This window comes from Triturus cristatus, chromosome 4_2 (assembly GCF_964204655.1).
Source record: "Triturus cristatus chromosome 4_2, aTriCri1.1, whole genome shotgun sequence".
Taxonomy (NCBI): Eukaryota; Metazoa; Chordata; class Amphibia; order Caudata; family Salamandridae; genus Triturus; species Triturus cristatus.
Window position 1 is genome coordinate 987861070 of NC_140586.1, and position 27037 is coordinate 987888106.

Genomic DNA, 27037 nt, shown 5'->3' on the forward strand with positions numbered 1-27037 from the left:
AAGCGTGCCAGCAGCAGAGAGAGACATACAAGGGCAGGCGCGCCAGCAGCAGAGACAGACATACAAGTGCAGGCGTACCAGCAGCACAGACAGACATACAAGGGGAGGCGGGCCAGCAGCTGAGACAGACATACACGGGCAGGCGGGCCAGCAGCAGAGACAGACGTACAAGAGCAGGCATGCCAGCAGCAGAGACACACGTACAAGGGAAGGCGTGCCAGCAGCAGAGACAGACGTACAAGGGCAGGCGGGTCAGCTGTAGAGACAGACATACAAGGGCAGGCGGGCCAGCAGCAGAGACAGACATACACGGGAAGGCGTGCCAGCACCAGAGACAGACATACAAGGGCAGGCGGGCCAGCAGCAGAGAAAGATGTACAAGGGCAGGCGGGCCAGCTATAGAGACAGACATACAAGCGCAGGCGGGCCAGCATCAGAGACAGACATACACGGGCTGGCGGGTTGGCGGACCAGCAGGAGAGACAGACATACAAGGGCAGGCGTACCAGCAGCAGAGACAGACGAACAAGGGCAGGCGTGCCAGCAGCAGAGAGAGACATACAAGGGCAGGCGTGCCAGCAGCAGAGACAGACATACAAGGGCAGGCATATCAGCAGCACAGACAGACATACAAGGGGAGGCGGGCCAGCAGCAGAGACAGACATACACGGGCAGGCGTGCCAGCAGCAGAGACAGACATACAAGTGCAGGCGGGCTGGCAGCAGAGACACACATACAGGGGCAGGCGCACTGGCAGCACAGACAGACATACATGGGCTGGCGGGCCAGCAGAAGAGACAGACATACAAGGGCAGGCGGGTCAGCTTTAGAGGCAGACATACAAGGGCAGGGGGGCCAGCAGCAGAGACAGACATACACGGGAAGGCGTGCCAGCAACAGAGACAGACATACAAGGGCAGGCGGGCCAGCTGCAGAGACAGACGTACAAGGGCAGGCGGGCCAGCTTTAGAGACAGACATACACAGGCAGGCGTACCAGCAGCAGAGACAGACGTACAAGGGCAGGCGTGCCAGCAGCAGAGAGAGACATACAAGGGCAGGCGTGCCAGCAGCAGAGACAGACATACAAGGGCAGGCATATCAGCAGCACAGCCAGACATACAAGGGGAGGCGGGCCAGCAGAAGAGACAGACATACAAGGGCAGGCGGGTCAGCTTTAGAGGCAGACATACAAGGGCAGGGGGGCCAGCAGCAGAGACAGACATACACGGGAAGGCGTGCCAGCAACAGAGACAGACATACAAGGGCAGGCGGGCCAGCTGCAGAGACAGACGTACAAGGGCAGCCGGGCCAGCTTTAGAGACAGACATACACGGGCAGGCGTACCAGCAGCAGAGACAGACGTACAAGGGCAGGCGTGCCAGCAGCAGAGAGAGACATACAAGGGCAGGCGTGCCAGCAGCAGAGACAGACATACAAGGGCAGGCATATCAGCAGCACAGCCAGACATCCAAGGGGAGGCGGGCCAGCAGAAGAGACAGACATATAAGGGCAGGCGGGCCAGCAGCAGAGACAGACGTACAAGTGCAGGCGGGCTGGCAGCAGAGACACACATAGAAGGGCAGGCGGGCCAGCAGCAGAGACAGACATACATGGGCTGGTGGGTCAGCTTTAGAGACAGACATACACGGGCAGGCGGGCCTGCAGCAGAGACAGACATACAGGGGCAGGCGTGCCAGCAGCAGAGACAGACATACACGGGCTGGCGTGCCAGCAGCAGAGAAAGACGTAGAAGGGCAGGTGGGCTAGCTTTAGAGACAGACATACACGGGCAGGCAGGCCAGCAGCAGAGACAGACGTACAAGGGCAGGCGGGTCAGCTTTAGAGGCAGACATACAAGGGCAGGCGGGCCAGCAGCAGAGACAGACGTACAAGTGCAGGCGGGCTGGCAGCAGAGACACACGTACAAGGGCAGGCAGGCCAGCAGCAGAGACAGATATACATGGGCTGGCGGGCCAGCAGCAGAGACAGACATACAGGGGCAGGCGTGCCAGGAGCAGAGACAGACAAATAAGGGAAGGTGGGCCAGCAGCAGAGACAGATATACAAGCGCAGGCGGGCTAGCAGCAGAGACAGACATACACGGGCTGGCGTGCCAGCAGCAGAGAAAGACGTAGAAGGGCAGGTGGGCCAGCTTTAGAGACAGACATACACGGGCAGGCGGGCCAGCAGCAGAGACAGACATACAAGGGCAGGAGGGCCAGGTTTAGAGACAGACATACAGGGGCGAGCGTGCCAGCAGCAGAGACAGACACACAAGGGCAAGCGGCACAGCAGCAGAGACAGACGTACAAGCGCAGGTGTGCGAGCAGCAGAGACAGACGTACAAGGGCAGGCGTACCAGCAGCACAGACAGACATATAAGGGGAGGCGGGCCAGCAGCAGAGACAGACATACATGGGCAGGCGGTCCAGCAGCAGAGACAGACGTACAAGTGCAGGCGGGCTGGCAGCAGAGACACACATACAGGGGCAGGCGGAACGGCAGCAGAGACAGACACACAAAGGCAGGCGGGCCAGAAGCAGAGACAGACATACATGGGCTGGCGGGCCAGCAGAAGAGGCAGACATACAAGGGCAGGCGGCTCAGCTTTAGAGACAGACATACAAGGGGAGGCGTGCCAGCAGCAGAGACAGACATACACGGGCAGGCGGGCCAGCAGCAGAGACAGACATACACAGGCAGGTGGGCCAGCAGCAGAGACAGACATACAAGGGCAGGAGGGCCAGCAGCAGACACAGACATACCAGGGCTGGCGGGCCAACTTTAGAGACAGACATACAAGGGCTGGCGGCCAGCAGCAGAGACAGACATACAAGGGCAGGCGGGCCAGCTTTAGAGACAGGTATACAAGGGCTGACGGGCCAGCAGCAGAGACAGACGTACAATGGCAGGCGGGCCAAGAGCAGCCACAGATGTACAAGGGCCGGCATCCCAGCAGTAGAGACAGACATACAAGGGCAGGCGGGCCAGGAGCACAGACAAATGTACAAGGGCATGCAGGCCAGTAGCAGAGACAGACATACAGGGGCTGGCAGGCCAGCAGCAGAGACAGACATAGAAGGGCAGGCGAGCCAGCAGCTGAGACAGACAAACAAGGGCAGGAGGGCCAGCAGTAGAGACAAACATACAACGGCAGGCGGCCCAGCTTTAGAGACAGACACACAGGGGCCGGCGGGCCAGCAGCAGAGACAGACATAGAAGGGCAGGCGGGCCAGCAGCAGAGACAGACATACAAGGAGAGGCGTGCCAGCAGCAGAGACAGACATACAAGGGTAGGCGGCCAGCAGAAGAGACAGACATACAGGGGCAGGCGTGCCAGCAGCAGAGATAGACATACAGGGGCAGGAGTGCCATCTTTAGAGACAGACATACAAGGGCAGGCGGGCCAGCAGCAGAGACAGACATACAGGGGCTGGCGGGCCAGCATCAGGGACAGACCTATAAGGGCAGGCGGGCCAGCAGCAGAGACAGACGCACAAGGGCAGGAGGGCCAGAGTTAGAGACAGACAAACAGGGGCAAGCGTGCCAGCAGCAGAGAGAGACATACAAGGGCAGGCGCGCCAGCAGCAGAGACAGACATACAAGTGCAGGCATACCAGCAGCACAGACAGACATACAAGGGGAGACGGGCCAGCAGTAGAGACAGACATACACGGGCAGGCGGGCCAGCAGCAGAGACAGACGTACAAGAGCAGGCATGCCAGCAGCAGAGACAGACGTACAAGGGAAGGCGTGCCAGCAGCAGAGACAGACGTACAAGTGCAGGCGGGCTGGCAGCAGAGACACACGTACAGGGGCAGGCGGACCGGCAGCAGAGACAGACATACAAGGTCAGAGGGCCAGCAGCAGAGACAGACATACAAGGGCAGGCGGGTCAGCTTTAGAGACAGACATACAAGGGCAGGCGGGCCAGCAGCAGAGACAGACATACACGGGAAGGCGTGCCAGCACCAGAGACAGACATACAAGGGCAGGCGGGCCAGCAGCAGAGAAAGATGTACAAGGGCAGGCGGACCAGCTTTAGAGACAGACATACAAGCGCAGGCGGGCCAGCATCAGAGACAGACATACACGGGCTGGCGGGTTGGCGGACCAGCAGGAGAGACAGACATACAAGGGCAGGCGTACCAGCAGCAGAGACAGACGTACAAGGGCAGGCGTGTCAGCAGCAGAGAGAAACATACAAGGGCAGGCGTGCCAGCAGCAGAGACAGACATACAAGGGCAGGCGGGCCAGCTTTAGAGACAGGTATACAAGGGCTGGCGGGCCAGCAGCAGTGACAGACGTACAAAGGCAGGCGGGCCAGGAGCAGCCATAGACGTACAAGGGCAGGCGAGCCAGCAGCAGAGACAGACATACAAGGGCAGGCGGGCCAGCTTTAGAGACAGGCATACAAGGGCTGGCGGGCCAGCAGCAGAGACAGACATACAAGGGCAGGCGGGCCAGGAGCACAGACAGATGTACAAGGGCAGGCGGGCCAGCAGCAGAGACAGACATGGAAGGGCAGGCGAGCCAGCAGCAGAGACAGACAAACAAGGGCAGGAGGGCCAGCAGTAGAGACAAACATACAACGGCAGGCGGCCCAGCTTTAGAGACAGACATACAGGGGCCGGCGGGCCAGCAGCAGAGACAGACATACAAGGGTAGGCGGCCAGCAGCAGAGACAGACATACAGGGGCAGGCGTGCCAGCAGCAGAGATAGACATACAGGGGCAGGTGTGCCATCTTTAGAGACAGACAAACAGGGGCAAGCGTGCCAGCAGCAGAGACAGACATACAAGGGCAAGCGGGCCAGGAGCAGGGACAGATGTACAAGGGCAGGCGGGCCAGCAGCAGAGACAGACATACAGGGGCTGGCGGGCCAGCATCAGGGACAGACGCACAAGGGCAGGAGGGCCAGCTTTAGAGACAGACAAACAGGGGCAAGCGTGCCAGCAGCAGAGAGAGACATACAAGGGCAGGCGCGCCAGCAGCAGAGACAGACATACAAGTGCAGGCGTACCAGCAGCACAGACAGACATACAAGGGGAGGCGGGCCAGCAGCTGAGACAGACATACACGGGCAGGCGGGCCAGCAGCAGAGACAGACGTACAAGAGCCGGCATGCCAGCAGCAGAGACAGACGTACAAGGGAAGGCGTGCCAGCAGCAGAGACAGACGTACAAGGGCAGGCGGGTCAGCTTTAGAGACAGACATACAAGGGCAGGCGGGCCAGCAGCAGAGACAGACATACACGGGAAGGCGTGCCAGCACCAGAGACAGACATACAAGGGCAGGCGGGCCAGCAGCAGAGAAAGATGTACAAGGGCAGGCGGGCCAGCTATAGAGACAGACATACAAGCGCAGGCGGGCCAGCATCAGAGACAGACATACACGGGCTGGCGGGTTGGCGGACCAGCAGGAGAGACAGACATACAAGGGCAGGCGTACCAGCAGCAGAGACAGACGAACAAGGGCAGGCGTGCCAGCAGCAGAGAGAGACATACAAGGGCAGGCGTGCCAGCAGCAGAGACAGACATACAAGGGCAGGCATATCAGCAGCACAGACAGACATACAAGGGGAGGCGGGCCAGCAGCAGAGACAGACATACACGGGCAGGCGTGCCAGCAGCAGAGACAGACATACAAGTGCAGGCGGGCTGGCAGCAGAGACACACATACAGGGGCAGGCGCACTGGCAGCACAGACAGACATACATGGGCTGGCGGGCCAGCAGAAGAGACAGACATACAAGGGCAGGCGGGTCAGCTTTAGAGGCAGACATACAAGGGCAGGGGGGCCAGCAGCAGAGACAGACATACACGGGAAGGCGTGCCAGCAACAGAGACAGACATACAAGGGCAGGCGGTCCAGCTGCAGAGACAGACGTACAAGGGCAGGCGGGCCAGCTTTAGAGACAGACATACACGGGCAGGCGTACCAGCAGCAGAGACAGACGTACAAGGGCAGGCGTGCCAGCAGCAGAGAGAGACATACAAGGGCAGGCGTGCCAGCAGCAGAGACAGACATACAAGGGCAGGCATATCAGCAGCACAGCCAGACATACAAGGGGAGGCGGGCCAGCAGAAGAGACAGACATACAAGGGCAGGCGGGTCAGCTTTAGAGGCAGACATACAAGGGCAGGGGGGCCAGCAGCAGAGACAGACATACACGGGAAGGCGTGCCAGCAACAGAGACAGACATACAAGGGCAGGCGGGCCAGCTGCAGAGACAGACGTACAAGTGCAGCCGGGCCAGCTTTAGAGACAGACATACACGGGCAGGCGTACCAGCAGCAGAGACAGACGTACAAGGGCAGGCGTGCCAGCAGCAGAGAGAGACATACAAGGGCAGGCGTGCCAGCAGCAGAGACAGACATACAAGGGCAGGCATATCAGCAGCACAGCCAGACATCCAAGGGGAGGCGGGCCAGCAGAAGAGACAGACATATAAGGGCAGGCGGGCCAGCAGCAGAGACAGACGTACAAGTGCAGGCGGGCTGGCAGCAGAGACACACATAGAAGGGCAGGCGGGCCAGCAGCAGAGACAGACATACATGGGCTGGTGGGTCAGCTTTAGAGACAGACATACACGGGCAGGCGGGCCTGCAGCAGAGACAGACATACAGGGGCAGGCGTGCCAGCAGCAGAGACAGACATACACGGGCTGGCGTGCCAGCAGCAGAGAAAGACGTAGAAGGGCAGGTGGGCTAGCTTTAGAGACAGACATACACGGGCAGGCAGGCCAGCAGCAGAGCCAGACATACAAGGGATGGCGGGCCAGCAGCAGAGACAGACGTACAAGGGCAGGTGGGTCAGCGATGAGACAGACATACAAGGGCAGGCGGGCGAAGAGATGAGACACACATAAAAGGGCTGGCGTGCCAGCAGCAGAGACAGACATACAAGGACAGGCGGGCCAACTTTAGAGACAGGTATTCAAGGGCTGGGGGGCCAGCAGCAGAGACAGACGTACAAGGGCAGGCATCCCAGCAGCAGAGACAGACATACAAGGGCAGGCGTGCCAGAAGCAGAGACAGACAAACAAGGGCAGGCTGGCCAGCAGCAGAGATAGACATACAGGGGCTGGCGGGCCAGCAGCAGAGACAGACATACAAGGGCAGGCGAGCCAGCAGCAGAGACAGACATACAAGGAGAGGCGTGCCAGCAGCAGAGACAGACACACAAGGGCAGGCGGGCCAGCAGCAGAGAGAGACGTACAAGGGCAGGCGGGCCAGCAGCAGAGACAGACACACAAGGGCAGGCGTGCCAGCAGCAGAGACAGACGTAAAAGGGCAGGCGGACCAGCAGCAGAGACAGACGTACAAGGGCAAGCGGGCCAGCAGCAGAGACAGACGTACAAGTGCAGGCGGGCTGGCAGCAGAGACACACGTACAAGGGCAGGCGGGCCAGCAGCAGAGACAGATATACATGGGCTGGCGGGCCAGCAGAAGAGACAGACATACAAGGGCAGGCGGGTCAGCTTTAGAGGCAGACATACAAGGGCAGGCGGGCCAGCAGCAGAGACAGACATACACGGGAAGGCGTGCCAGCAACAGAGACAGACATACAAGGGCAGGCGGGCCAACTGCAGAGACAGACGTACAAGGGCTGGCGTGCCAGCAGCAGAGACAGACGTACAAGGGCAGGCGGGCCAGCTTTAGAGACACACATACACGGGCAGGCGGGCCAGCAGCAGAGACAGACATACAGGGGCAGGCGTGCCAGGAGCAGAGACAGACAAATAAGGGAAGGTGGGCCAGCAGCAGAGACAGATATACAAGCACAGGTGGGCCAGCAGCAGAGACAGACATACACGGGCTGGCGGGCCAGCAGCAGAGACAGACATACACAGGCTGGCGTGCCAGCAGCAGAGAAAGACGTATAAGGGCAGGTGGGCCAGCTTTAGAGACAGACATACATGGGCAGGCAGGGCAGCAGCAGAGCCAGACATACAAGGGATGGCGGGCCAGCAGCAGGGACAGACGTACAAGGGCAGGTGGGCCAATGATGAGACACACATACAAGGGCAGGCGGGCGAAGAGATGAGACAGACATAAAAGGGCTGGCGTGCCAGCAGCAGAGACAGACATACAACGGCAGGCGGGCCAACTTTAGAGACAGGTATACAAGGGCTGGCGGGCCAGCAGCAGAGACAGACGTACAAGGGCAGGCATCCCAGCAGCAGAGACAGACATACAAGGGCAGGCGGGTCAGGAGCACCGACAGATGTACAAGGGCAGGCAGGCCAGCAGCAGAGATAGACATACAGGGGCTGGCGGGCCAGCAGCAGAGACAGACAAACAAGGGCAGGAGGGCCAGCAGCAGAGACAGACATACAAAGGCAGGCGGCCCAGCTTTAGAGACAGACATACAGGGGCAGGCGGGCCAGCAGCAAAGACAGACATAGAAGGGCAGGCGGGCCAGCAGCAGAGACAGACATACAAGGAGAGGCGTGCCAGCAGCAGAGACAGACGTACAAGGGCAGGCGGGCCAGCAGCAGAGACAGACGTACAAGGGCAGGCGGCCAGCAGCAGAGACAGACATACAAGGGCAAGAGGGCCAGCAGCAGAGACAGACGTACAAGAGCAGGCGTGCCAGCAGCAGAGAGAGACGTGCAAGGGCAGGCGGGCCAGCAGCAGAGACAGACGTACAAGGGCAGGCGGGCCAGCAGCAGAGACAGACGTACAAGGGCAGGCGTGCCAGCAGCAGAGACAGACGTACAAGGACAGGCAGACCAGCAGATGAGACAGACATTCAAGGGCAGGTGGGCCAGCAGATGAGACAGACTTACAAGGGCAGGCGGCCTAGCAGCAAAGGCAGACGTACAAGGGCAGGCGTGCCAGCAGGAGAGACAGACATACAAGGGGAGGCGGGCCTGCAGCAGAGACAGACATACAAGGGCAGGCGGGCCAGCAGCAGAGACAGATGTACAAGAGCAGGCGTGCCAGCAGCAGAGACAGACGTACAAGGGCAGGCGTGCCAGCAGCAGAGACAAACGTAGAAGGACAGGCGGGCTAGCAGCAGAGAGACACGTACAGGGGCTGGCAGGCCAGCAGCAAAGACAGACATACACAGGCAGGCGGGCCAGCAGCAGACACAGACATACAGAAGCAGGTGAGCCAGCAGCAGAGACAGACATACAGGGGCAGGCGGGCCAGCAGCACAGACATACAGGGGCAGGCGTGCCAGGAGCAGAGACAGACATACAGGGGCAGGCGGGACAGCAGCAGAGAGAGACATACAAGGAGAGGCGGGCCAGCAGCAGAGACAGACGTACGAGGGCAGGCGGGCCAGCAGCAGAGACAGACGTACAAGGGCAGGTGGGCCAGCAGCAGAGACAGACGTACAAGGGCAGGCGGGCCAGCAGCAGAGACAGACGTACAAGGGCAGGCGTGCCAGCAGCAGAGACAGACGTACAAGGACAGGCGGGCCAGCAGATGAGACAGACATTCAAGGGCAGACGTGCCAGCAGAAGAGACAGACAAACAAGAGGAAGCGGGCCAGCTTTAAAAACAGACCTTCAAAGACAGGGGGGCCAGCTTTAGAGACAGATATACAAGGGCAGGCGGGCCAGCATCAGAGACAGACGTACAAGGGCAGGCATTCCAGCAGCAGAGACAGACATACAAGGGCAGGCGGGCCAGGAGCACAGACAGACATACAAGGGCAGGCAGCCAGCAGCAGAGACAGACATAAAAGGGCAGACTGGCCAGCAGAAGAGACAGACATACAAGGGCAGACGGGCCAGCTTTAGAGACAGATATACAAGGGCAGGCGGGCCAGCATCAGAGACAGACATACAAGGTCAGGTAAGACAGCAGCAGAGAGAGACATACAAGGAGAGGCGGGCCAGCAGCAGAGACAGATGTATGAGGGCAGGCGGGCCAGCAGCAGAGACAGACGTACAAGGGCAGGCGGGCCAGCAGCAGAGACAGACGTACAAGGGCAGGCGGGCCAGCAGCAGAGACAGACGTACAAGGGCAGGCGTGCCAGCAGCAGAGACAGACGTACAAGGACAGGCGGGCCAGCAGATGAGACAGACATTCAAGGGCAGACGTGACAGCAGAAGAGACAGACAAACAAGAGGAAGCGGGCCAGCTTTAGAGACAGACCTTCAAAGACAGGGGGGCCAGCTTTAGAGACAGATATACAAGGGCAGGCGGGCCAGCCTCAGAGACAGACGTACAAGGGCAGGCATTCCAGCAGCAGAGACAGACACACAAGGGCAGGCGGGCCAGGAGCACAGACAGACATACAAGGGCAGGCGGGCCAGTAGCAGAGAAAGACGTACAAGGGCAGGCGGACCAGCAGCAGAGACAGACGTACAAGGGCAGGCGGGCCAGCAGCAGAGACAGACGTACAAGGGCAGGCGTGCCAGCAGCAGAGACAGACGTACAAGGGGAGGCGGGCCTGCAGCAGAGACAGACATACAAGGCCAGGCTGACCAGCAGATGAGACAGACATACACGGGCAGGCGGGCCAGCAGCAGAGACAAACGTTGAAGGACAGGCGGGCTAGCAGCAGAGAGACACGTACAGGGGCTGGCAGGCCAGCAGCAAAGACAGACATACACAGGCAGGCGGGCAAGCAGCAGACACAGACATACAGAAGCAGGTGAGCCAGCAGCAGAGACAGACATACAGGGGCAGGCGGGCCAGCAGCACAGACATACAGGGGCAGGCGTGCCAGGAGCAGAGACAGACATACAGGGGCAGGCGGGACAGCAGCAGAGAGAGACATACAAGGGCAGGCGGGCCAGCAGCAGAGACAGACGTACAAGGGCAGGCGGGCCAGCGGCAGAGACAGACGTACAAGGGCAGGCGTGCCAGCAGCAGAGACAGACGTACAAGGACAGGCGGGCCAGCAGATGAGACAGACATTCAAGGGCAGACGTGCCAGCAGAAGAGACAGACAAACAAGAGGAAGCGGGCCAGCTTTAGAGACAGACCTTCAAAGACAGGGGGGCCAGCTTTAGAGACAGATATACAAGGGCAGGCGGGCCAGCATCAGAGACAGACGTACAAGGGCAGGCATTCCAGCAGCAGAGACAGACATACAAGGGCAGGCAGCCAGCAGCAGAGACAGACATAAAAGGGCAGACGGGCCAGCAGAAGAGACAGACATACAAGGGCAGACGGGCCAGCTTTAGAGACAGATATACAAGGGCAGGCGGGCCAGCATCAGAGACAGACATACAAGGTCAGGTAAGACAGCAGCAGAGAGAGACATACAAGGAGAGGCGGGCCAGCAGCAGAGACAGACGTATGAGGGCAGGCGGGCCAGCAGCCGAGACAGACGTACAAGGGCAGGTGGGCCAGCAGCAGAGACAGACGTACAAGGGCAGGCGGGCCAGCAGCAGAGACAGACGTACAAGGGCAGGCGTGCCAGCAGCAGAGACAGACGTACAAGGACAGGCGGGCCAGCAGATGAGACAGACATTCAAGGGCAGGCAGCCAGCAGCAGAGACAGACATAAAAGGGCAGACGGGCCAGCTTTAGAGACAGATATACAAGGGCAGGCGGGCCAGCGTCAGAGACAGACGTACAAGGTCAGGTAAGACAGCAGCAGAGACAGACATACAAGGGCAGGCGGGCCAGCAGAAGAGACAGACATACAGGGGCAGGTGAGACTTCCTTGTGATAGGTGGTTTAGAGAGTGGCTCCTCTATAGGTGAAGGGGCAGTGACAGGTATGGGCATGAAAAGTAGTCTATGTCGTGAGACATGTAATAGGGTCAAACATACATGTGCAGCTTGTCATGTGAAGTTCTGTCTCCCATTTATTCTGGACTTCGCTCTTTTCTACCTGCCCTTCTGTTTCCGTCCCTCCTACAGTATCTTTTATGTGAATATGTTTTTTTAGCTTGCTTCAGCCTTCAGGCCAGGCACACGTTTTCTTTCGAACCGCTTGATTTAATTTTCTTTTTTAAACCTGGAAATATTTGAGCGCTCTCCTTGTTTCCATGGGATACAGGGGCACTCTCCTCTGCAGCGCCCCAGAAAGCATGGCACAAACCAAAGATGAGGAAACACAGCAGACAGGTCTGTGTGCCACCACGACTGAAGCATTTCTAGCTCAGCAGGCTCATGCCATGGCAGCAGCGCCCACCCGCGTCACTGCCCCACTTACCAACTGATGACGGTGTGCCAGGATTATTGCCCCGCGGGCCGCCGCACTTCACGACATAATTGGGTGATGAGTGAATATTCCGGGTTAGTGACAAACTGATCAGAGCGGGTGAAATATCCCGATGGTGTCAACAGTGAATGGTCAAAGTGCCCACTGGTGAGAGGAGATGGCCAACGCCCAGCTGTGTCACGGTGCCAGGCCGTGTCACGGTGCTAGCCCGTGTCATGGTGCCAGTCTGTGTCACAATGCCAGCCCGTGTCACAGTGCCAGCCCGTGCCACGGTGCCATCTTGTCACATTCCTCGTCGCCAGCCGGAACTACAGTGCCCCAGACAAGGCCACAATGCCAAGCGCACCCCAGATGTTAGGGGTTTGGGATGCTTTAAAGTGGAGGCACAAGGAGGTGAAAAGTGCACCCCTGACCCTACAGTGCTATGGGACTCAACAATACATGTCTGGTGAACCAAGAGGGTTGAATACCCAGGGTCAGTGTCAGAAGGTCAAACGCCCCCACTGGGAGCAACGTCCATATGGATTCATGTGTCAGGACTCGAGCACCTTCGGGCTGGCACTTTAAGGGGCGCGAGTGATTGACTGTTTTCAAGAGGTGTACCCACCTAAAATATTACATGAATTACATTTAGGGTCATTAAAGCTGTGGCTGAGGGGGCATGACGACTACTTTGGGGTTCACAACTGCGTGTTCCCCACACAGGACGGAGAGGGGCCCCCCACGGCCCCACCAGGGGTCGAAGACCCTCGTGTCCTGGGGGAGCTGCTCCGGGTCTGGAGCAATGAACAGAGGGAAAGAGGGCGGGTACTGCCAACCTGTGTCGAGAGCTCCAGGGGCGATAGTAACCCCCTTTCACCGGCTCTCCTTGTCATGCGCACTTCGCTGTTAGAATGAACTTTGAATCATGTATGTTATGGTCATTTCTACGGTCCCAAAGCGCAGAAAACAGAAGCGCATCGACATGTTCTGCGTCTGCTCTTTTGCGTCTTCTCTGCCTCTTTACTTTCACTCGCTTCTGCTCTTTTCTCTCCCTCTCTCCTCTTTACTCTATCTTTTTCTTTTCCTTACGCTATCTTCTTTTCTATTTTTACTCTTTTACTATCTCCTCTTTCTGTTTTATTTTTGCTTCTCCTTGCCGTCTTCTTTTCTTTTCTGAGTCTGCTCATTTCCTTCTTCATATCGTCTTCTCTTTTTTCTCTGTCTCTTCTTTGTCTGTTTTCCTTCTCTCACTTCTCCTATCTTTTCTATATACAATACTGTTGGACCTGGCCCTTTTGGCCGGATGGTCCCTAGACTTTTCGCCTTCCATCCGTACTTTTTCTGACCTGTTGTTGGCTATTCTATGACTCTGGGCACTTTACCACTGCTGTTCAGTGCTAAAGTGCATATGCTCTCCCTATTTAAAATGTATATGTTGGTTGGATTCCATGATTGGCTTATTTGGTTTACTGTCAGACCTCAGTAAAGTGCACCAGGAGTGCCCAGGGCTTGTAAATGCAAATGCCGCTGGTGGGCTCGCAGCACTGGTTGTGCCACCCACAGAAGTGGCCTAGTAAAATGTGTCTAAGGTCTGCCATTGCAGAACCTGCGTGCAGTCTGGTACTGTCATGCTGACTGGGCAAGTGCACACACTTACCAGTCCCTAAACCTTCCCTTAACTTCATATCAGTCACCCCTATGGTAGGCCCAAGGGCAGGGTGCATTGTAAGCATAAGGTAGGACAAGCCCTGATGTGTGTGGCATGTCCTAATAGTGAATTACAGCCATTTTCGTTTTTCACTATAGTAAGGCTACCTGTTCCCATAGGCCAGAATGGGCGGTTAGAATTGTTACATTCTATGATCCTAACAGACCCAGGGAACATGGTAGACATTCGAGTTTAGTATGCCTGAACTCAGAATAATAAAATACATCTTTTAGTAAAGTTTATTTTAATATTCTGTGTTTGCAAATACCACTTTTAGAAAGTTGGTATTTGCTTGCTTGACCATTTCAGCCCGCCTCTGCGTGATGTGTATCTGCCTGTCTGGTTGTGTGAGTGACAGGGCTGGGGAAACCCATAGGGGCAGGGCTAGGCAGCCTGGTGGTGAATAGGAAGATTGGCAGTCAGATGGGTGGGAGGAGTACACCTGGACTCTGAATAGGGCTGTGCTCTGCTACCACAATGCTGGCTCCACCTCCTGCGGAGCGGCTGATGTCTCTGCCCTGCACTCTGAATGGAAAGTTAGAGACATGTCAACAGAGTGCTCAAGAACTGGTTTGGACTGGGCAAAGGCCCCTCTACCCCAGAGGAACAAAGGAATTAGGAGTATAAGTATTGGGACCCTGCTCCCAAGAAATTAGATCCTGCTTAAACAAGAAGAACCTCTGCCTGAGGAGAAGGAACTGGGAAAGCTGTAAGGAGGAGTACTGTCCCTGACCAGGGGGGTTGGCCTGCAGTGGTTACCTCGCTGCTGAAGGAGAGGAGAAAGACTACAAAGACTTTTATTTCAACTTGTGCTTAAAGATCTCCAAGGGCTTGAACTGAGCTTGCCCCCTGAACGAAGTCCCATGACCAGTGGACTTCACCCTCCAGCTCCCCAAAGTCTTTTGGAAGTGCCTGCTGCTGTTGTTGGGCCTTCTGAGGGACTGCGTGTCGCAAGGAGCTGGAAGCGCGACTCAAGGGAGAGAAGCGTGCCGCCGTCGGAGCCGCTGTCGTCGCATCTCGCAGAGAGTGTCGCCGCTGCAGCATCGCATCGAGCGGAAGCGTCTCGCATCATTCCGGAAGTGTCTCGCAACGCCGAAGAAGCGTGTCGCCATCGCAGCCATCATAGCTGTTGCATTGCACCGCATCGAGAGAAGAGTCTCGCATCGAGAAGGAAACGTGTCGCCATCGCAGCCATCTTAGTTGTCGCATTGCACCGCATCCAGAAAAGCGCCTCGCATCCACGGAGAAGCGTGCCGCAGTCAGAGCCGCTGTCGTCGCATCTCGCAGAAGGGGTGTCGCCGCTGAAGCATCGCATCGAGCGGAAGCGTCTCGCAACGTCGGAGAAGAGTGCCGCTGCCAAGGCCGCTGTCGTCGTCTCGCGCACATGGTGACGCCGCTGTAGCTGACGCATCGAGTCGACCCTTCTTGCAACATCGGAGAAGCGTAACGCATCTGGAAGATCCCGTCTTTATTTCCTTTGCACCAAAAACTTCAACGCATCTCCATCGCTGCAACACTTTCGTTGCCCTGCGTGTCGCATCTAAGGTACATTGACTTAAAGTGTCGCATTTAAGAACTTAAGAGAAACTAAGCAATCTTCTACCAACTAAGCAACCGTATTGTGTATTTTTAATCGTTTAATGGTCTTGTGATAATCCTATATAAAGAATCCTTATTTTTAATATAACACTGTGTGGTGTCCATTTGTAGTGTTGTCACTTGGTTACTGTATGTGTTCACAAATGCTTAACCTATAACGCTCTGAGATAGGCCTTGTCTGCTCGCGCCAAGCTACCTAGAGGGTGAGCAGGGGTTATTTGAGGAGTGTACCCCCTTATCCTGAGTAGAGGAGAGGTTCCCTGCTTGTCACAAGTACCTACCTGTGCCAACCAGAGAACCCGGATTCTAACAAATACAATCCCATTTATAAAGCGCACAGATACCTCCCAGGAGGCGTCCCGGCGCTAGTGGAAATAACATGTATCTTTTCTCTCCCTTCTCCTTACTCTAAGGTCTTTTGCCTTCTCTCTCTACTTCCCTTAGTCTCTCTTCTTAGCCGTCTTTCTCATCTTTCTATTTCTTCTTCCTTCGTTCTTTGCCATTTTCTTTTCTCTATCTTTTTCTGTTTGCTCTTTTCCTTCTCTATAACTTCTTGTCTTGTTTTCTCTGTCTCTGCTTAATCTCCTTTCTTTCACTTGCTTCTCCTGTCTTCTCTTTTTCTTATCACTCAATCTTTACTTTCTCTTCTTTTCTCTCTCTTGTGCTTACAGTAGTATTTTCTTTTCTCTTAACTCTGTCTTTTCTCCTTACTCTATCTTCTTTTCTCTTTCTCCTCTTTCTATTTTCTTCTTGCTTCGTTCTTTGCCATTTTCTTTTCTCTATCTTTTTTCTGTCTGCTCTCTTTTGTTCTCTATATCTCCCCTTGTTTCTTCTGTCTCTTTTCCTTCACTCGCTTCTCCTGTCTTCTCTCTTATCATTAATTAAATGGGCCAATCTGGTTTTGTCAGAGGTGAAGGTAGAAGAAATAAAATCTCTCCTAAACCATACAGTATTAAACCTTGGAACATCCTCGGAAGGTGTGGGCAGAGCGAGTGGGCTCTTTGTCTCCCTGACAGATGCCTTGACTAATGTCTTTACTCTTTATCATAATAAATTGGGTAATAAACTCTCTAAAAAACCCCCCGTTGGGTGGTATTCCCAACCATGTAGGGTCCTTAAGGCTAAGTTAGTTGAGGCGATCAAAGTTAAGTCCCGCCTAGAGATACAGGAAGCAAGGAGGGCCTACAATAACTCTCTTAAACTAGCCAGGAGGGAGTGGGAAGATAAATATTGGGATGACCTGCTCCAGGCCAGCAAAAGTAGAGACCCAAGGGCATTTTGGAAACTTATAAGTGCACGGAAAAACCCCGATGCAATTATGAGACCCTGTAACATTCCGCCACAAAGCTGGGTAAAGCACTTTGGGTCTTTATACCTCCCTCCAGATGGGGATTGTAATGCGGGGATGGCTCTTACGCATATAATTGAACCTCATGCCTACGACCTCTTTACCCCGCTAGAACTTGAGGGGGTTATAGGGTGGGTAGCCCCACGAAAGGCTGCGGGTCCCAATGGCCTCCCGGGAGACCTTATGAGGGCATACCCAGCGGAATGGGCACGGGTCATAGCAGCGCTACTTAATGACATCATGATGGGAGGGGCAGTACCTGAATCCTGGAAAGGGGCGGTGGTGGTCCCAGTTTATAAAAAAGGGTGCAGGGAAACTCCAGGTAATTACCGACCCATAAGTCTGATCGACTCCACCCAAAAGATAGCAGGTAAAGCTATCCTTGGAAGGATTCTCCATTGGGTGGAGGAGAATAAAATTCTTTCAGACTTTCAGGCAGGTTTTCGGGTCGGAATGGGGACAATTGAGCAGGTGTTTAGGCTGGTATTACTGGGGTGGAAGGTGGTGGAACTGGGCAAGGGCAGCCTTTATCTGGCCTTTATTGACCTGAAGACTGCCTTTGACCTAGTCCCCCGTGAAGATCTTTGGAGGGTACTTCTCGAGCTGGGCTTACCCCCTTACATCTTGTCACTTCTTATCAGCCTTCACGCCCATACCTTTGCCCAGGTCCGCTGGGGTAAAAATGGTGAACTTACCGAGAAGATTCCAGTCTCTAGGGGCGTAAGGCAGGGCTGCGTCTTGGCACCAACCCTATTTTCACTTTATGTGAATGGGGTGGTAAAACATCTCCAGCAAGAACCAGCCGACGCCCCCTGTCTCGGTGGAGTCCGGATCCTCACCCTGCTATTTGCGGACGACACGCTCCTGATTTCGAAGACCCCTCAAGGTCTCCAGAAATTATTAACACGATTTCAGGAGTTCTGTGATGTAAGAGGATTAACAATAAATGTGGATAAAACAAAATATTTAGTCCTAAATCCTCCTAAGAAATTGGGTCGCCCTCCGACTCTAAATTCGACCCCCCTAGAGAAAGTAGCCGAATTTGACTACCTCGGCATCCGGATTACGGATAGGATGTCCTGGGCTAGTCATATTGACAAAATGGTCCTCAGCCACAGGAGAGTGGGAGGTGCCCTTATGAGGGAGTTCAGGGCCTCTCCAAGAAGATCTCTCACCCCAGTAGTTGACATTTACAAGGCTAAAGTAGTGTCATCAGCCTTGTATGGGGCAGAACTGTGGGGCCACTGTTCTTTGAAAGATCTAGAGACAGCGGAGAGCAAGTTACTGAAATCCCTTATCTCCGTCCCCCTGAGTACTCCATCCGTACCTGTCCGGCTGGACATGGGCTGCAAAAATATTAAAGACCAGGCCCAGCTTCGCCCGCTCTTGTTATGGGCAAGAATCTGGAGGGGTGAAGAATTGAAATCTTATGCTGATGCCTTGGGAGAAATTATGAGTTTGGGGGGCTGGGCAAAAATAAAGTGGCTTAGAGATACCAAAAAGCTTTTGGAGAATGTCGGTCTAGGAGGCTGCTGGTCATCACGTTCAGCCCCCACAAAAGAAGTTGTCAAGGCGCTTTATTGGAACTGGTGTGCGGAGCGTTTAAACACAACCTCTAACCACTGCAAGTCGACTGTCGCCTTTTTGCAAATTAAAGACACTGTGACTTTTGAACCCTACCTGGACTTGATAACTCTCCCTTATGACCGAGCCCTTTATTTCAAATTTAGAGTTGGATGCCTCCCCCTAGGTGCATTGGTTTCGAGTTGGTCACCTGTGCCCCGCATTTCTCCCAATTGTACGTGTTGCCCTAGCAAGGCTGAGACTATTGCACATGTCTTATTTGTTTGCCCGGATTATGCAAGGCCCAGGGGTGTCTGGTTGAAACCCCTCTGTCGCAATATGGGTACACGTAGTCACCTTGAAGCCCTGCGTATTTTAACTACGGACACTTCCCCTCTCTTTGTGTGTGGAATTGCGAAATTTTTAAAGTGGTCCTGGCTTATTCGCTGCAAGAGATTGTCAGTAGCTGTTTAATTCTCTTTTTAGGTAATTTATTATGGGAAATTTATGCCCTTTTTTATATTCTTATGCTTTTCATACTGGCTTCTTGTAATTGTGATTTTTATGTGTCTATTGTATTTTTTATGTGCTTACAAGATATCTTGCATATCGAATAAAAGCTTTTGACTTGACTTGACTCTTATCATTAGTCTGTCTTCTTTCCTCTCGCTTTCTCTTATTTTCTTCAGTCTCTTTTCCTTCTCTCTATCTTCTTGTCTTGTTTTCTCTGTCTCTGCTTGGTCTCTTTTCCTTCACTCGCTTCTCCTGTCTTCTCTCTTATCATTAGTCTGTCTTCTTTCCTCTCGCTTTCTCTTACTTTCTTCTGTCTCTTTTCCTTCACTCGCTTCTCTCTCTCTTTGCTCTTTCCTCCGTCGCTCTCGTACCCTCGCCCTCCCGTACCCCCTTCCTCTCTCGTTGAATCTTCCCACATCCCTCTGCATTGATCTGGGGTCTGGGGCTACAGGGTCATCTGTAGGGGGGTGAGGGGTGCACAGGGGGCCTCGGGGTCACCAGCAGCTCTAGGGTCATCTGTAGGGGTGTGGGGGTGCACAGGGGGCCTCGGGGTCACCGGGGGCCCCACTCACCTCTCGTGGGCCCGACATCTCTGCAGCTTCCCTGGGAGGAGGCCCCGGTCCAGGCAAACCCTACGACGGGAGGGGATGTGTGACCGGCGGGGCCACCTGCTGACGTCTGCGCATGCGCGAAACACAGAGACCCGGGACACTGCACCCCAACCCTAAGGATGCCACACTACCCACTGCTGAGACACTACACCCTGAACCTACTGACACTACACCTGCCCGCTGCTGAGACAGGACACCCCAACCCTACTGACCTGACTACACCCTGACCCTACTGACACTACACCTGCCCACCGCTGCGCCACTACACCCCAGCCCTACTGACACTACACCCCGACCCCGACCCTACTGACCTGACCTGCCCACCGCTGAGTCACTACACCCCAGCTCTAAGGATGCCACACTTACCCACTGCATAGACACTACACCCCAACCCTACTGACACTACACCCCAACTCTACTGACACTACACCCTGACCCTACTGACACTACACCTGCCCACCGCTGCGCCACTACACCACAGCCCTACTGACACTACACCCCGACCCTACTGACACTACACCTGCCCACCGCTGCGCCACTACACCACAGCCCTACTGACACTACACCCCGACCCTACTGACACTACACCTGCCCACCGCTGAGTCACTACACCCCAGCTCTAAGGATGCCACACTTACCCACTGCATAGACACTACACACTGCATAGACACTACACCCCAACCCTACTGACACTACACCCTGACCCTACTGACACTACACCTGCCTGTTATGTCCGGTACCGGACGGATAGGGACAGCGGTATGCAGGCGGGTAGCAGACGCTCCGGGATCCGGAGCGATAGAAATGACACACACCTACGCTTGCGAATGCACTTCGGTGCACTGACCCGGATCATCCGGTCCAGCCCCCATTTATTTGTTTAGGCCCTTCCGGGTCACAGACGGGACCACCCTCGCGTAAGCGTGGGGGTGTTCCCTTGAACATAACATTCCTCCTTTATCATGGCACAACAAACAAAACACAAAAACACCGCTTGGCAGAACGCTCCAGTTCAAAATGAGAGAGAGAGAGAGAGAGAGAGAGAGAGAGAGAGAGAGAGAGAGAGAGAGAGAGAGAGAGAGAGAGAGAGAGAGAGAGAGAGAGAGAGAGAGAGAGAGAGAGAGAGAGAGAGAGAGAGAGAGAGAGAGAGAGAGAGAGAGAGAGAGAGAGAGAGAGAGAGAGAGAGAGAGAGAGAGAGAGAGAGAGAGAGAAAAATAGAGAAACAAAAAGAAATGGGAAAACATTGCATTACTGTTCTCTAGTCCATTACAAAACCTCTCAGTCGAGACGACACCGTTGGATTGGCTCTGAGATGATATCTGTGTCCACCTCGACCTTCACTCGCTTCTCTCCGGCTTTCTGCTCCAGCCGCCCCTGGCGAACGTTCCACAACTGCCCCAGGCAGTGGGGGGGCTGGCCCTGGGGACTCACTCTCCTTGTCAACATCGTCGCCCGTCGGATCGCCACCCTCAGGCACTGGCACCACCTCCCGGGGTGGGGCCGGGCACCGGTATTTTTTGAATTGGGAAATGTTCCTGGTGACTGTCTCATGGCCCCTCTGGGCAGTGACCATCGTGCCCTTAACCGTCTGGACCACCCAGGGCTCCGGTTCGAACGGAAGGGAGAACTTCCCTCGTGGATGTCGATTCCTCACCAGCACCCGTTCACCAGCCACCAACGCACTGCTCCTGGCATGGCGCCTCTGGGACATTCGGTCGTTCTTGGCCCGCCTCTGTCGGAGGCGTTCGGATACTTGACGATACGCAGGCAAGGACGGTGTCACTTGGGGAAAAACATCATTCAGCACCCGTTGATTGCACAGAGAACCAGGGCTGGCCATGGTGGTTGAGTGAGGCGTAAGTCTGTATTCCTTCACGAAGTTGTACAGGGCGCACTCCATGTTCTGCTCTCGAGACATAGCTATCCGGAGCACTTTGTTCAGGGTGCGCATGAAACGCTCGGCCTCACCATTAGCCTGTGGCCACCGTGGTGTGATCTTTACATGACGGACGCCTCTTGATCGGAGGTATTCAGAAAACTCATGGCTGGCGAACGGCGGGCCGTTGTCCGTACGTAGCTCCTTGATTAGCCCATGGCTGGCCATAATTTTCTCGAATCGAGGTATGGTGTTGCTCGCCGTGATGGAGTCCAGTACCTCAACCTCAGGGTATTTTGAGAAATCGTCAATGACGACAAGCATGTGTCGGCCATCGGGTAGGCTCCCAAAGTCAGCACTCACCCGGTGCCACGGGTGAGGAGGGATATCTTCCGTCACGATTGGGGCCGGCGGATCTGCTGGGCCTACCGCTTGGCAGAGTGCGCAAGACCGGACAGTCCTCTCCACCACACTGTCCAGATCAGGGAACCACACCTTGCTCCTCAGACGGGATTTTGTCTTGACTACCCCTTGGTGCGCAATGTGAGCTAAGTCCACCACTCGCTGTTGTAAGGACCTGGGGATGACCAGACGCGTGCCTCTCATCAGACACCCCTCGGGGGACACGGCCAATTCAGACCGGACGTTGTGAAGAGCCCTTAACGCCAGTTGTGCATCATCCGTGCGGTGCGTTAGGTTCTCCAACAGGGAGTGCCACCTTCCTGATCCAATCGCGGAGATCACCAACTCCCAGCAGTCATCCTGTTTGGTCGCCTCCAGGATGTCCTCGAGCCTGATGGGCAGGGGTCGGGAGCGTTCCACCACCAACCTGACATACTCCTCCGTCTCCTGCGCTTCAGATTCTTCTTCTCGGGTAACTGGCCGGGCATGTCTGGACAGGAAGTCTGCGGGATTTTGTGTCCCCGGGCGGTAGACCACTTTGAATTGATATTCCTGCAGCTGCAGGATCCACTTTTCGATTCTCGGGGGTGGTTTAGACGACACGCCCATGAAGAGAGGAATCAGCGGTTTGTGATCAGTATGGACCGTGAACGGCTGCCCATAGAGGTAGAGGTGGAAGTGGCGACACCCCCAATGTATCGCAATCGCCTCCTTTTCGATGTGGGAGTACCTTTGCTCAGTGTCTGTCAGGGCCCGGCTCGCGTAGGCAACCGGGGCCCACTCCCCGTCCAGTTGCTTCTGGGACAATACAGCACCCAAGCCGATGGGACTGGCATCGACCGACAGTTCAGACTCCCGGGTGGGGTCAAAGTACGCTAGGGTGGTTTCGGCGGACAGAGCATGTTTGGTGTCTTGAAACGCCTTCTCTTGACTGGGGCCCCATTCCCAGGTTGCGGCGTTCTTGGTGAGGTCCCGTAGAGGTGCTGTTAGATTCGTGAGATTCCGGATGAAGCGGCCACAGTAGGTGACCATGCCCAGGAAGCTTCTCACTCCGGTGACTGTGGTCGGGGCTGGAGCCGTCTGGATGTCTCGAACCTTGGCCGGGTCGGGCGACACTCCTTGTTGCGAAAAGTGATAGCCAAAGAACGCTATCTCCTTTTTCAGGAATTCGCACTTCTCGCGATGTAACGTGAGACCACTGTCCTGGAGTCTCCGGAACACGCATCGTAGGCAGTTCATGTGTTCCTCCAGAGTCGGTGCATGTACAAGAATGTCATCACTGACGTTTATGACTCCACTGAGGCCAGCCAACACCCCTCTGATGGTGTCCTGAAACACTTCCGCCGCGCTGGACACCCCGAAACTGAGGCGCTTGTAGCGGCGCAGGCCCACATGGGTGGAGAAAGTGGTTATGGCTCTTGACTCGGGGTCCAGCAGGAGTTGATGGTAGCCCGCCCGAAGATCCATCTTCGAGAACCAGCGCGATCCGCTGACCTCCGCAACGATATCGTCGACAGTGGGCGTCAGATGGCGTTCCCGCTTGATGGCGTGGTTCGGCAGACGCATGTCCACGCATATCCGGACTTCACCTGGTTGCTTTGGTTTCCGGGCAATCACAATGGGGGAGACCCACGGGGTTGGTCCGTCCACTTTCTCGATGATGTCAGCGGCCTCCAATTTCCTTAGTTCCTCTTCCACCTTGGGCCGCAGATGAAACGCCACTCTCCGATGCTTGAGAGCAACCGGTTGCACTGATTGGTCTATGTGCAGCCGCACCAGGTGGTCCTTCAGGCATCCGATGCCGTTGAACAGGTCCCGAAATTCTTCCACCAATGACTCGACATCCTCCAGGTGCACAGCGAACGCAAAAACCACCAGTTGCAGGTGTTCCGCCGTACGACAGCCCAACAGCATACCCGTACCCTCCTTGGTGACGTACACCTTGGTGCGGACGGAGTTGGTCTCGTGAGCAATGTCGGTGGTGAAAACGCCTACCACGGTGAGTGGTGTGCCGGAGCCATAAGCAAACACCTGTATGGACGTTGGCTTCAGGACGGGCTGAGTTGGGAAGGATTTCAGCATGGACTGGGCCATTATGTTGATGGACGCACCTGTGTCGATCAGCACCGGCGTTAGATGCCCTGCAATCTTGACGTGACACTTCGGTGCCCTCCGTCTCGGGCATCCATCGGGCTGTAGAGCGTGAATTACATGGACCGTGCCTTCGTCCTCATCGTCATCCATGTCGTCTTCCTCAGTTTCGGGCGGAGGGGCATCCACCGCATTGACCTGCCGACTTTGTTGCCGCTGACGTCCCGCCGATCGGCACACTTTGGCTAGATGGTTCAGGCGACGACATGCCGAACACCTTTTCCCTTGCGCCGGGCACACACCTTGGTGTGGGTAGGGGCCTCCGCACATGTAGCAGGTGCGGGATGATGGTGGTGGAGTTCCGTGGTCCGGCTTCTTTTTAGACGCTTTCTTCGGGGTAGTCGCCACCACCGCGTTGACTGGCTCTGTTTTTACCTGACGTTGGAGGGCCGTTTCCATATGTGCGGCTCGCACTTTGGACAACTCCTTAGACCGGCCCATGGTGAGGATATCTGCCATGGAGATCCCGGGCAGTTCGAGGACTCTTTCTCGCAGCTTCACGGACGAACAGCCTTGGATGAATTGCGCCCGCAATTCGTCATCAGTGTCCGGTAGAGTACAGGTGCTTGCCAGTTCTTTCAGACGAGCATAGAAGGTGTCAACAGACTCCTCGGGTTGTTGCCTTGCTTGGCGCAGGAGAAAACGTTCGTAATCTGGATTTGCTAAGGGCTCAAAATGAGCGGTCAGGGCCGCCTTGAGTGTGGCATAGGTGTAGGGAGGACCGGTTTCCACCACGGACTTGGCCAAACGGTGAATTGCAGCACCACCCAGGTGCAGGAGCATGGGCCGATGGCGTTCAGGCTTGAGGCCGACTGCGGCATAATAATTCTCCAGGCGCTCCAGCCACTCTTTCCACTTGGCCGCCTGGGCGGAAGGCGGGCCGTCCACAACGAACGCTTCCACCGGGGGCACCGTCGTCATCTCGGCGCTGACTGGTGGATGCAGATTTTGAGAACGTCAGATGAGGCGCTTCAGGGGTTACACACAGTCACAACGGCCAAAATGCAGTACTTCTGGCGCAGGCCGCGGCAAAATTCGGCCTCCAGGCACCCAGCAGCCAGGCCACAGGGACCAGGCGTCGAGCGTCGATTGAGCGCACACCACGTGGCACCAGGCGGCAGCAGGTAAGACCCCCGGGAAGGAATCAGCAGCCACGGGCCCCCTCCGTCTCACAGCAGCCACAAAACGCCACACCGATGCCACCACCACAGCCAGCAACCCCCAGCAGGGACACAGACAGTAACTGACCGGGAGGGGCAAGACTGCAGGTGCGCGTCCTCCACAGCAGCTCACGAGGGTGCAGAACCAGGCAGCAGGCCGGTCGAAGGGGGGCGTGTCCTCCTCAGCAGCGCACGAGGGTGCAGAACCAGGCAGCAGGCCGGTCGATGAAGGGCGCTCCCACGCGCAGGACGGCAGCTGTGACGCGGGCCGGGGACCGGGAGACAGCAGGAAGGCGGCCGGGACAGGCCGCGCGTAGACGCACGCACGTGCGAAGATGAGCGCTCCGTGTGGCGGCCGCCAACGGAGCGGGTCAGGCAGCGAGGATCCAGCCGTCGAAGAAGCGAGAGTCCGGAAGAGACCCCCTCGTCGCCAGTTGTTATGTCCGGTACCGGACGGATAGGGACAGCGGTATGCAGGCGGGTAGCAGACGCTCCGGGATCCGGAGCGATAGAAATGACACACACCTACGCTTGCGAATGCACTTCGGTGCACTGACCCGGATCATCCGGTCCAGCCCCCATTTATTTGTTTAGGCCCTTCCGGGTCACAGACGGGACCACCCTCGCGTAAGCGTGGGGGTGTTCCCTTGAACATAACACTGCCCACCGCTGCGCCACTACACCACAGCCCTACTGACACTACACCCCGACCCTACTGACACTACACCTGCCCACCGCTGAGTCACTACACCCCAGCTCTAAGGATGCCACACTTACCCACTGCATAGACACTACACACTGCATAGACACTACACCCCAACCCTACTGACACTACACCCTGACCCTACTGACACTACACCTGCCCACTGCTGCGACACTACACCCTGACGCTACTGACACTACACCCCAACCCTACTGACACTACACCCTGACCCTACTGACACTACACCTGCCCACCGCTGAGACACCAAACCCCAACCCTGCGGGCAACACAACTGGGAGAGGATGTGGTCCGGCGGCTGCGCTGCCGACTTTGGTGCTGGAAACCAGGGTTCGAGCCTCGGGGCCGCGTCCACACCCTGTGATTCTGGGCAAATCACATCCCCGTGCCTGAATGTGTCACGTAACCGGTGCTGTGTAAAGCGCTCCGATACCTTCGGGTCGATGTCGCGCTATATCTGAAAGGAAAAAATAACCTCCCCATTGCTGAGACACTACACCCAACCCCTACTGACACTACAGATGCCCACTACTGAGACACTACACCCCAACTCTACTGATACTACACCCAAACCCTACTGACACTACACCCGCCCGCTGCTGAGCCACGACACTCCAGCCCTACTGACACTACACCCTACTGACACTACAGATGCCCACTACTCCTGCTGCGACACGACACCCCAACTCTACTGACACTACACCTGCCCGCTTCTGAGACACGACACTCGAACCCTACTGCGCAGTACTCCTCTGCTCACCCCTGCCATGCTCACTCCTGAAGCATTACACCGCGACCCCCAGGGCTTTAAGTGAGCCGGGTCCTGCCGGTGCTGATGGGGGTCCCTCTCGGGCTCCCATTCCTGCCCCCACCCTCAGGGTGAAAACAAACCTTTCCTCTGCAGCAGCAGCGCCCCCTTCCGTGCCCTTGAGGTAACTTCAGAGACTCGCTCTAGTTCTTTCACAGGCTCCGAAGCATCGGTATTATGCACAGTTGTGGCTTATTGCATCGGCCACGCCCCTTTGAGAGACCCCTCAGTATTTTCATCCTACTTACAGCCAGGCCGACCCCTACTGCGGGACAGATTTACAAGAACTGACGCATCTATGCATTTTAGCAGAGATGCGTCCATTCAACTGCGTCACGCAAAAAAAACCTTGTGCCACCATGGACGCGCTGCATTTACAATGTGGCGCACTGTAGCACTAGGATTGACAGATGTGTCATGCATCTGTTGGCGTAAAGGTAACGCATTGCTGGA

The 27037-nt window shown here is 56.0% G+C and overlaps 1 protein-coding gene across 1 annotated transcript in view; it reads right to left on the minus strand.

Moving 5' to 3' along the window:
- The window catches only part of LOC146839227 (uncharacterized), a 298742-nt gene extending 279222 nt beyond the window's left edge, over positions 1–19520 (minus strand). The window contains exon 1 of the mRNA XM_085603236.1: positions 19428–19520. The gene's annotated coding sequence lies outside the window, so the exon portion shown is untranslated. The remainder of the gene's footprint in view (positions 1–19427) is intronic.
- Between the last annotated feature and the right edge of the window lie 7517 nt (positions 19521–27037).